This window comes from Mesitornis unicolor, unplaced genomic scaffold (assembly GCF_000695765.1).
Source record: "Mesitornis unicolor isolate BGI_N332 unplaced genomic scaffold, ASM69576v1 scaffold16903, whole genome shotgun sequence".
Lineage (NCBI taxonomy): Eukaryota > Metazoa > Chordata > Aves > Mesitornithiformes > Mesitornithidae > Mesitornis > Mesitornis unicolor.
This window is the reverse complement of record NW_010176853.1, coordinates 60,562-71,053: the sequence shown is the minus strand read 5'-3', so window position 1 is coordinate 71,053 and position 10,492 is coordinate 60,562. Positions and strand designations below refer to the sequence as shown.

At 42.7% G+C, this 10,492-nt stretch overlaps 1 protein-coding gene across 1 annotated transcript in view; it reads left to right on the top strand.

Annotated features, from left to right (window-relative positions):
- The window catches only part of TOP1 (topoisomerase (DNA) I), a 67,019-nt gene that overhangs the window by 169 nt on the left and 56,358 nt on the right, over positions 1 to 10,492 (top strand). The window lies entirely within an intron of this gene.

Below are 10,492 nucleotides of genomic sequence, written 5' to 3'. Positions count from 1 at the left end.
CCTCGGCTCCCCCTGACCCCCGCTTCCCCTAGTGGGGGCACCGGAGGCCCCCGATCCGAGCCCATCTGCTCTCCCGGGGTCCCCTTTGGGCCCCGATTCCTCCCTGGAAAGTCGCCTTGTCGACGGTCGGGACTTAGTCTCTGCGCCATTTTCTTTTTCTCCTCTCTCTGTGTGGCTTTCTCTCCTTCTCCTCCTCCCGGAGCTGCCGGAGAGGAGCCTTCTGCAGAGGCACCAGGCGGCGATCCCCGGCCCCCAGCCCCTTCTTAACGGAAGGGAAAGCAAAGTTTTTAACTAAAATAAATCCCCAAGCCGTTTTTTATCGCAGCCTTCCTCCCCCCACTGCTCCCTGTCTCTGTTCCTTTCAGGGAATCTCTCCCTTCCCCTAAAATGAAAGGTGATTGCAACATGTTGCTCTTCAAAAGAATCTGCTGCATCCATTTTAAGATCAGTCTTATTTCTTTCCTTGCTATTTAATTGATGTGACTTTACCTTGTTGGGTGGGGCTTTTTAATTAAAATAAAAGCCCACGTTAGAGGGGAAAAAAATGCAATGTAGACAATTCCAGTAAGGCAGACAGCATCACTTCAGAAAGTTTGCAAGCTAGCTGTCCATTTCATTCAGAAACATAGGGGTCCTGTGATTTTTATATGAATGTATATGTTTTTATATGAATATATACGCTTACATGCCTCTAGACAGCTATACCCACATATAATATTATCTTTTCTAATCAACCTGATGGCTGCTAACTTCTTCTGACTGTTTATTCATTTTTTTAGCAAGCAGGCTATTTGCAATCCCTCCCCCCAGGTTGGTAGGTGACAAAATGAAGGTCTTAAGCAAGCTGAAGGGGGTTTGAGGACGTACAAGCTACCTTTGTGTGTGTGTGCTATTGACACTGTTTGGGATGTGTAAAGAACTCTGAGCTCTGTCCTCAAACTGGTGAGGTGATAGAGGACAAAAAATGGTTGAAGATACCTGCTTGACCTACAGTTATACTGATTTTTAGCACGCTTTTCTGGACGATGTCCACGTGCTTGGTTGCTTTGTAGGCTACTGTGTATAAATATTTACAAATCTATGTTTGCTTGCACCTTTCTTTCTGTCAGTTCCTTGGAATGTGATTGTGTGTGTGCAGTAGGAGCAGGCAGTAGCAAATACACAGTTTCTGAACTTTTATTTCGATTCTGAATCTATAGTATGACTCTATGAATAATTCTCAATGGAAAAAAAGGTTGCAGTGGATTCCCCAAGAAGTGCAGGAGGAACTCTTGAAGCAACTTAAATATAAGTGTGTATTTGAATACTTGTAACCTTCTTATACTGGGAAATATTTGCTTGAGGATCATCATTATTTAGGGAAAAGTACTCCCTGGTAAGCTTTAGTTGTGTACTGATTTACATAGGGGAAATGATGCATATTTGACCTTTCCACTCCAGCTTTCAGTGAACCTCTTAGAGGGATTTTTCTCTACTGTGACCATGTGCTGTTTTATTCTTGTAAGGATTTTAGCCATACAGCACTTAAAGCTCCTCCAGTTTTTATTTCTACCATGTGTTGGAGGAATTCAGTACAGAAATTCAAAGTAAGACACCTTGATGGAAAAACTGAACTGGTAAATCAAGCATTCCCAACAAATTTCATACCAATGTAGTATCCGCACCCCTTCCCTCCTGCTGTGATTCTTTTATGACAGTCATGAAACATCATTATGGCTGATCAGAGGCCCCTAAAATCCAGAATCCTTTTCAGTGCTGAAAGGTGTGTGTAACCCTGTTAGTCTTGTTAAGGGAATAGTGCTGAATAGACACTGTCCTCTCCGACCTTGTGACCAGGATGGATCTCCCTGAAAACCTGTCACCTGCTTGCTCCGAGTCTCCTTTCCTCTACGCAGGGGTGCTTTGCACTTCTGTGTCGGGACTTGTCACGCGTGGCTCTGAGAACAGCTTTCATTTAGGCATAGCGGTAAAGCCCTGACTCTTATGGTCCTGTTTTGATCCTATTTGGTGGCAAAGATTAGGAGCGGGTGGTAGGAATCTCAAGTAGTTTTTTTCCCCCAGATGTTTGGAATTGGTTTGTACTTTGATTATTGTTAGGCAGTGCTTAGCAGAAGAGCCAAAGTCTCCTTTTAGGCTGCCTTTCCTCTTTATATCTGGGGGAAGGAAAGTTCTTCAGGGGGCTGGTACTGACTCATTCCAAATGTTGAACATACCAGGAGTAAACATTTTTGTTAATAAAGAATGTTTTGGGTCACTACTAGATAGTGTATCGGTAACAGAGCAGCCTGAGTACTTTGAAGCTTCCTGTTGTTGCTCATGTCCGTATCTGGGTCAGTGGCCATACCACCTCGGGTGGTGATGACACCTGAAGTGACTGGCTGGATCTGCCAGCCCATTGCAGGTCACCACGGAGCACCCTGCTTGTAGTTGAATCTGATTACACACACATTTCATTGATAGCAGGGTAGTGTTAGGTGTGAGAGAGGATGCCAGCAGTAAATACGTGTTCGTGGCTATTTCTTGGCATTAAATAGCCAGATCACTCTAAGCAAGAGTGTCCTGGGCAAATTCCAACTTGAGTAATTGCATTCCATCTCAATATCCAGATTCTCCCTCCTGTTTAATTTGGCCATAGTGGTTTTCTTTTCACCTTAACTGTATTTTTAGCATCAGTACGCACTGCAAAGAATTTTCCATGTTCAGTCTTAGCAGTGCCTGCTTGCAAACCATCCTGAGAACAGCAGTGTGCTGAAACAGCGAACCTTTTCTGCAAGTAACCTCCTCACAGTCTTCAGCATTGTAGAAGGGGAATGGTAGTCTAAAATTGTCAATGTGCAGCTTGGTCATTGCAAATGACCTCTTCTTTTCAGATGTGAATGTTGGGTCACAACTGTTTGAGTTTTTTTTCTCTCACTTGGTAAAATTGCAGATCACTTCAGATGTAAAATGTTTGGATTTTATTGAGTTTTGCCCCTAAGAGCTTTGTTATTAAGGTTGAACATAACCTCTTACTGCTGAGGACAGTATTGAGACTAAAAGCAATTTATTTTGACTTTCAGTTCTGCCCTTGTGTTTGTGGAGTACAGTAGATAAAAATGACTTTTATTTGTAAAACAGTCGAATTGCATTCCAAATCTCTTAAATTCCACTAACTGCTGGTAGTGTCTTGGCTGCTCATCAGCCTGTGAGCAGAACTTGTGTAAAAGCCTGACCTGTTCTGTGTAGAAAGTGAAGACATTGCCCTAAGCAGTGTCTTTTTCCTCTGGTTGACTTGACCAATAACACTATGATGCAGTGTGAGGCTAGTATCACTGTAGTAACCATTGTGGCATATTACCAGGAGTCAAGTATGAATTTGATTGTCCAGTGTTGTAGAGGTGGTTCTGGAAGTCAAACGCACTCGAAGGAAGGGCTTGCTTTAACAGTGACATTTTTTGAGGAAAAAAGAAGGCTGTGCTGCTGCAGCATCTTATCACAAGCTGGCAGGCTTTTTATGTTGGCCTGAGCGCTCGTGTGGTACCTCTGTGTACCTCAGGGTGAAGATATAAATGGGAGTGAGCAAGAGGGAAATTTAAAATAAATAGCACGACGGCTGAACAAATGCCTTAGAAGTTGGGAATTTCAGCACTTTTTGTTTTGCATTAAATTCATGTTTCACGTGTGATGGAGCTGAGCATGTAAGAGGGTGTGTGTGTAATTTAAATGCTAACAAACTGAAAAGCAACATAATGGAGATCCTTGAGATTTTTCAGTGGTTGTGAAACAGTCTGTGGGAGACCAGATCTGTTCTTCCTTGCTGCTGCCTTGTTGGTGCCTTCTGGTTGGGTGAGTTTTTTGAAGGAGAGCAGGGCCGCTTCTGACATAGGGCTCTGTGTACCTTAGAGCTGCTGCTGGAGCCACTGTGCTAAACAGACTTCGTGAAGTTGGGAAGCTTCAAGGTAAACTCCTGTGCTCTACCATCAGGACAGAACTGTCTTTTAAGTTCCCTGGGAACATGTTGTCACCGGTGCGTTTAAATGTCAAATGTTTGGCAGGGGATCCAAAATACAAAAAGTAGCAAAAGGTATTTAGATGCAGATTGATATCTCCACAGAAAATTTCCTTTCCCTTTTTTGTGCTGCACATCCTGAAGAATGTAATTTGTTCCTTCCAACACAAGCCTTGAGTCACTCCCTGCCTTCACTTCCAGACTGCGGAGCTGGGTGATGAGCCTGCATTGTAAGAAGTGCTGCCCACAGCCTCTGAACAATACTTGGTGTATTTGAAGTCTGAAACCACTTAGCTTTTTTTTATTTTAGGAGTATTTAACATCAGATGCCAATCTCTGAAAAAAATCTTAATTTTGAGTATGTTCACAGCGATCTTTTGCAGCGCCGTAGGAATCTCCAAATTGCTACAAGTGAGGGGACTCTGAACTAAGTTGATAATTTATGACACTTCTCAGAAATGTGAATAAATGTATTGTTGGTAAGCTCCTCTTAAATATGATGTGCTACGTAAGTTGTTGGCATTGCTTTTCCCAGCAGTAGCCTCAGAAGGGCTTTAGTAAAGACCTCGAGGTCTGGTGTGTTAATTGTTCTGACACAGTCAGCATTAGGGTTAAAACTTAATGGGTGTCTTGTGGGAGTGGGGAGTTGAATGCATTTCTGTTAGCTGAGGCCAACTTCTGTTTTTGTTAAAACTCAGCAGAATTACCTAAATGTGCTGGAGATGTGTTTCGGGGATTAATGGCCTGTGTGCTTCAACTTCTAGCAGATTTTCTTAAGATGTTTTTCCTTTTACTAGGGTGTTAAGCGGTATCTGTTATTAACATGTTATCAGGGCTACTTTGTTTACCTTGTAAAACGTGAAAAATTTTTAACCAGGAGGCCAATGTAAAAGTGTGGGGTTTTACATGGCTTCACCCAGATTAGGCACACAGCTCATAAACGTGATTGAACACAAATTCAGATATAATTTCATTTACAACTGTGACTTCAGATATTTGTTGGATAGTTCATTGAATTCCAACCTCCTGAGTTGCGCAGTCAGCAGAAACTGCAATAATATGTAATTATAGCAAGTACTTAACATCTCATTGACTCAAATTCCTCTGTTAATGATTTCACTGGATTCCTGTTAAAGTAATACCTGCTGAAATAGCACAAGCCACTGCCCTATTAGAGACAGGCTCCAGGTCAGATTCATACTGGAGTTGTAAATTGCTGTAGTTCTGCTAAAATCAGTGGAGCTCTGACAGTGTATCTGCCTTTTTGTTACTGGGCCACAGGGATGAGCTTTAATGATACAGTGGCTGTTTAAGAAAAAGACACTTTAACATAAGAAATCGGTGCAGATTTTATTTTCTGTGGCTTTTCAAGATGGGATAGTGTCTCTTTCAAGTCTGCTTGGGTTGGTTGAGCTAATGTAATTTCTTGTATCAGTGTAAGACACACAGTCATTCAGAAATATTTATTGACTTATTAAATTGAATTGCCTTTGCAGCTGCTAGTTTTATAGAAACCACACAAGTTTTATAGAAAGCCTCACACTCTGAAACATTGGAGTGAAATACTATTTAGCAATATGTATTCTGCTCCTGCCTGCAGTTTTGAAGGACGGTGTCTTAGATTTCCAAATCTGGGAGAGGATATTTGTTGTAGAAATATGTGTTTATCACCTTGTGTTTCTGGGGCTGCTATCGTTTGACTGAGACAGCAGCATATGTCAAATCTGCCCAGCCATACCTTTTTCCTGCATGAATATCTGTTCTGAGCTGTTTAGCACTGTCAGCGTTTAAATATGTATCATCATTAGATTTCAAAATGCTTTCTCCTTTTAAGAGAACAGGACAAGGATATGGACTTGCTGTTGTTTCAGCAGTGGGTTTGCTGCTGAACTGCTCTTCTGGAAGAACAGCTGGAAAATCAGTTTAAAACCCAGTTTTCAGCTGCAGTAGGATTATTCCCAGTTCCTGCTGTCCTTACTCTGCTATTAACAGTCTGCTCCAGGGACCGTGCCTCTGGTGGCTTCCACTGCCTGTCACTGGTTGAACGCTGGAATTAATACAGTGTTGAAGTGCTGCTCTGGGCAGAGCAGAGCCTTTTCGACTGCAGGCTCCTGCTCTTTAGTAGTTCAGCTGAGCAAGTTGTAGTAGCGGTTTCCTGGTGTGTATGAGACTACAGTATTTTTAGCACAGCATTTGTTCAAAATGTCCTGGCTGACAAATACTAAATAGTTCCAGTGAATTTAATCAGATTTATAGTTAGAAATATTCCGTCTTGAATGCTGGCTTTTTAAACTAATGACCATCAAGAGTGAGCTGCAGTAATATCTTTGATATTACTGTCCTGACAGGACATTTGGAAGGTGACGGAAAAAGAAAGGGTGAAGTTAATTTTGTAATCTTGTGACTTGCAAGGTATAAAGAGCAGTCGGACTTGCTGTTGGCTTTAGGAACATGAGCATACAAGCATATTTTTGAGTTTAAAATTGATTTCTAAATTTGACTTCTGTAGCTACTCAGCTGATGAACAAGTGAGAGCTCAGACCTGAGAATAAAAGTGGAAAGCGTGGAGCTGCAGTCAGTGTTCCTTCTTTTGGCACACCTACTTAACATGAATGATTCTCAGGCTGCTTTGAGCTAAAAAAGGGTTTTATTAAACCTCAGTCTGTGCTGTAGTGTCAGCAGGAGTGGTGATATGAAATGCATGTTTTTGTGCCAGTCCTCGCAGTAAACAGTGTTCTGGAGATCCTGCAGCACAACTGGTAGAGATCAGGCTCGATGCTTTTGGGGAAGTGGGAGACCTTGGCAATTAGTTCCCTGTTAATAACTAATGATAGAGATGGAGTCCTGCAATGAGGAAAGATGAGTAGAAGAGGGAGAGCGGTTCAAATAGGAATCACCTCGCATATTTGCTGTGGTGGTATCGCAATGTTCTGGGGATGTATTGCAGCATCTCAAGGCCTGTTTGTCCGCTAGAATAACATACTCTGTGCAGAAAAGAAGAAACGGCCAGCGCTCAGGAATGCTGTGTCTGGTGCTGTTGCTTCACCCTGGGGAGGTTTCCTTTGTTATGAAGTCTCAATAGCTTCCCTTGATGATGGTGCAGTAGTAGTCAGCTCAGACAATTAACTTGCACTGACAGCTGCTGTGTTTCGAAACTGCCTGTTCCCCACAGGAAGGAGTCACAAGGACGGAGCAGCGAGTGTGATTTACACTTGTCTTGGAAAGCTTTGGAGGCGGGGGCTGGAAAATGTCTGAAATGCGTATCTCGATGGGATGGGGGCAGTGCAGGCTCAAATACGGGAGGCACAGCAGGAAAGTTAGCGTAGGCGCTTGTCGTTCAGCCGCAGCAGACAGTACCTCATCAAGAAAACAACCTGTGTCTCCTCCTAAAGTGCTTCAATCCCTTTTTAAGTTTGAAGATGATAACTTCTGAAATTGGGATGATTGCAGGGCTAAAGAGGGACGACATCAGGCCATTGGAAAAAAATTTTTATTAGAAGGCTCCTGTCAGTTTTAGAGCCAAAAGTTGCTTCCCACAAAGCTTCTGATTGGTAGATCTTCTTGGATTCCTTATCAGTATTTTTGACATGAATGTATTTGTTCATGTTCACAAACTTACCACATGCTTTGTGCAGTTGTGAGCTGTGTGGGTGTGCACGTGTGTATTTTTATCCTATACCTTTGTCAGAGAAGGTGTTTTTTAGGGAGCGTTCTAAAGACAGCGGCTCCCTTTTCTAGTGGTATTGCAGAGTGCTGAGCTTCATGGCTGTATCTTTCTGTGACTGAAGAGAGATTGATTTCTGCCTCAGGAAAGCTTGGAGTGTACTTGTAGCTTCGCTAAAATCTTTTGATCAATCTGTGTAACTCATCTTTGGCTAGGTCATTGCTGTGTCCGTTAAAGACATGCTCCATGGTGAGGATATGCAAGGTAAGTGCCTGTTATGTCTCATCAGTTGCAGTGTACAACTGATACAGTCTCTTGCAGACACACGGTATTAAGCAGATATCTTTATTTAGGGCAGCAAGAGTCTTACATCCTCAATGAAGATGTAGCTCTGATTCCTCAGGATGTCCCTCTTTCTCCCATAATGCTGTTTTTCAGTGATTTTTCTAAAAGTAAAAGTCCTTGGTGACTTTTAATGCTTACTGCTCATTTTGAAATCCCAATCATTGATTTGCACAGTCTTACTAATTTTTACAGCAAGCATCTGGGACCAAGTAGAGCAATTTGCCGTGTTAGGGAGTAAGTGATAGGAACAAATGAAAGATGAGGTCTTGTGTTCAAAGTGGGTAAGACTGCATACAGCTTGTACTGCACGAAACACAGCACTGTTTGGCTGCTCTGAAATGAATTTTACCAAATGCAGTGTAATTTCTGAAGCGTTTGGCTCTCTCCACTGCTCAGTGTACACTGCACGGGATTGGAAATTGTCGTGTTTCCATCCAAATGTCTTGTCAGTTTGGTGCAGCTGTAAGATGTGTGGCAGTGTCTAAATGGAATAATTTTAAGTAATTTAAATATGATTTTCTTAAACACTGACCAGAGATGTGGCTTAATGATAAAAAGTCAAGAAAATAACTAATAGGAATGGAGCAGTACCCAAGTACAAATAGCTTTTTGAATTTTCCTGGCATTTGTCACTTACTCTGATGTATTGCCTAACACTGCTTTTGACACTTGAGAATATGAACTTGTAGAGTGTTATCCACAACCTTTTTTCTTCCTTTATTTGCCACTTTTCTTCTGTACGCCTTTTCAATTTGAACAATGGTGTGGTAGTTTTTCCTTTGTATGTAACATGGAATAGATGACTTGTGTTTTAGGGCCAGGACAACGTACTTTAGTTGAACTTTTTATTGATGGCAATGTATTACTGCTCAAGGCTTATATTCCAGGATTTGAACAAGGGCCAGACTTGTTGAAACAGCTGCTCATCTTCCTCTGACGTTGCGGTTTCTTGTTCTGGAGAGGTGGCCTAAAAAGACCTTTTAGGGGAGAGGGTGAGGGAAAAGTGGGCTCTCTCCTTTTGTGGTTTTTTTCCCTGTGAAATGTGGTAAGGGTCTGTGCAGATTTCTGAGCATCTGGAGATAGAGTTAAGAAACATGTAGTGGTCTTCTAACTGAAATACAGAGGTATCTGGAGTTAGGGTAAGTGGCTTTTATTTTTGTGGTCTGCAAGCAGAGTTTTAGGAGGAGAAAAGTAATGGTGGTGGCTGGGGACACCCTGTGACATGAGGTGGGTTGGACACCTGATATAACTAGGTAGCAGGGCTGTCTTTCTCGATCTGCTTCGCAGCGGCTACACGTGGATGGAGACCTTTCTGCCCTGAGGGAGATTGGTAGTGATATAAGTTGGCAGTTCTTATTCCAGCTTCTGGTTTAGCATGATGCTGACTTGATTGCCGCGTAGCCTGTATTGCTTGGTGCTCCGGTCAGGCTGTGTGAGGATGCAGCGTTGAATGTGGAGACTCTGGAAGCTGAAGGCAGAAAGCACTGGGGAGCAACGCTGTTACACGTGGATGCTGTGCCTGGGATTAAGGTCCTTTGTGCTGTACGTTGTTACTCTGTCCTAAGGCCATACTCTTTAAATGGGCCACGAAGTGGGAGAAGAGGGAGTACTATGCAGAGTACATGCAGAAGTGGAGAAACAAGAACAGAGTAGGAGTGATTTCTTCCAGCACAGAAATAGGTATAAAGATGTCTGGCTAGGACTAAGATTCAATTCCAGCTTGGACTTTTGGTTTTGAGTTTTAATTCTCTCTCCAGCTGAGGTCTGAGGTGGTTAGCGAAGGGCAGTGGAAAAAAAAAGAAAAGCAGCTTCTGCAGTTTTAGCATATGTTGGAATTTTTTCTTAAATGCAGAACTCGGGGGCTAAAGTGTGCATTTTTCTTCTGTGGTACTAAATTATTTCACAAATACTAAAATGTGTGCTGAAATCACTGAATTTATGACAGGGAGATGAGTGGTTTCCTGGTCTGTGTGTGGGGTTCTGGTATCAAGTACTTTTCAGGTTAGCCTCTTGCACCATACACGCCACCTTGGTCTGAGTGTCTCCTAACTGTGCCTTGAGCAATAGGAAGAGTGTGTTGTATCTTCTGGCAGTTTGTGAATGCTAGCAAGCGTGTGAGTAAGATCAATTACTGGAGAGATAAAACAGCTAGGATGGGCAGGTACCAGTTTGAACTTGCCTACAAAGGTACACTTACGAGTTAGACGAGCGGTCCTCATTTTAATCCGGCCTCTTGGGAAGCTGGAGGGAAGCAGGAGCCCTTTGGAGAGCCATGCGAGAGTGTGATTCACTGCAACACGAGCAGCGTGTACAAAATGGAGGGATGGAGTAGTACGAGTGACGTACTCTGAGGTTTGTGCTCTGGAGTTAATGACCACCAGATGGGAAATAAAAGGCTGCCTGCTCCTCTTTTGAGGACCAAGAACATCATTGAGGCTGTTAAAATGTGCTGTATCTGTTGTGTTCTTGCACACAGGAAACACCATTATGTGTGG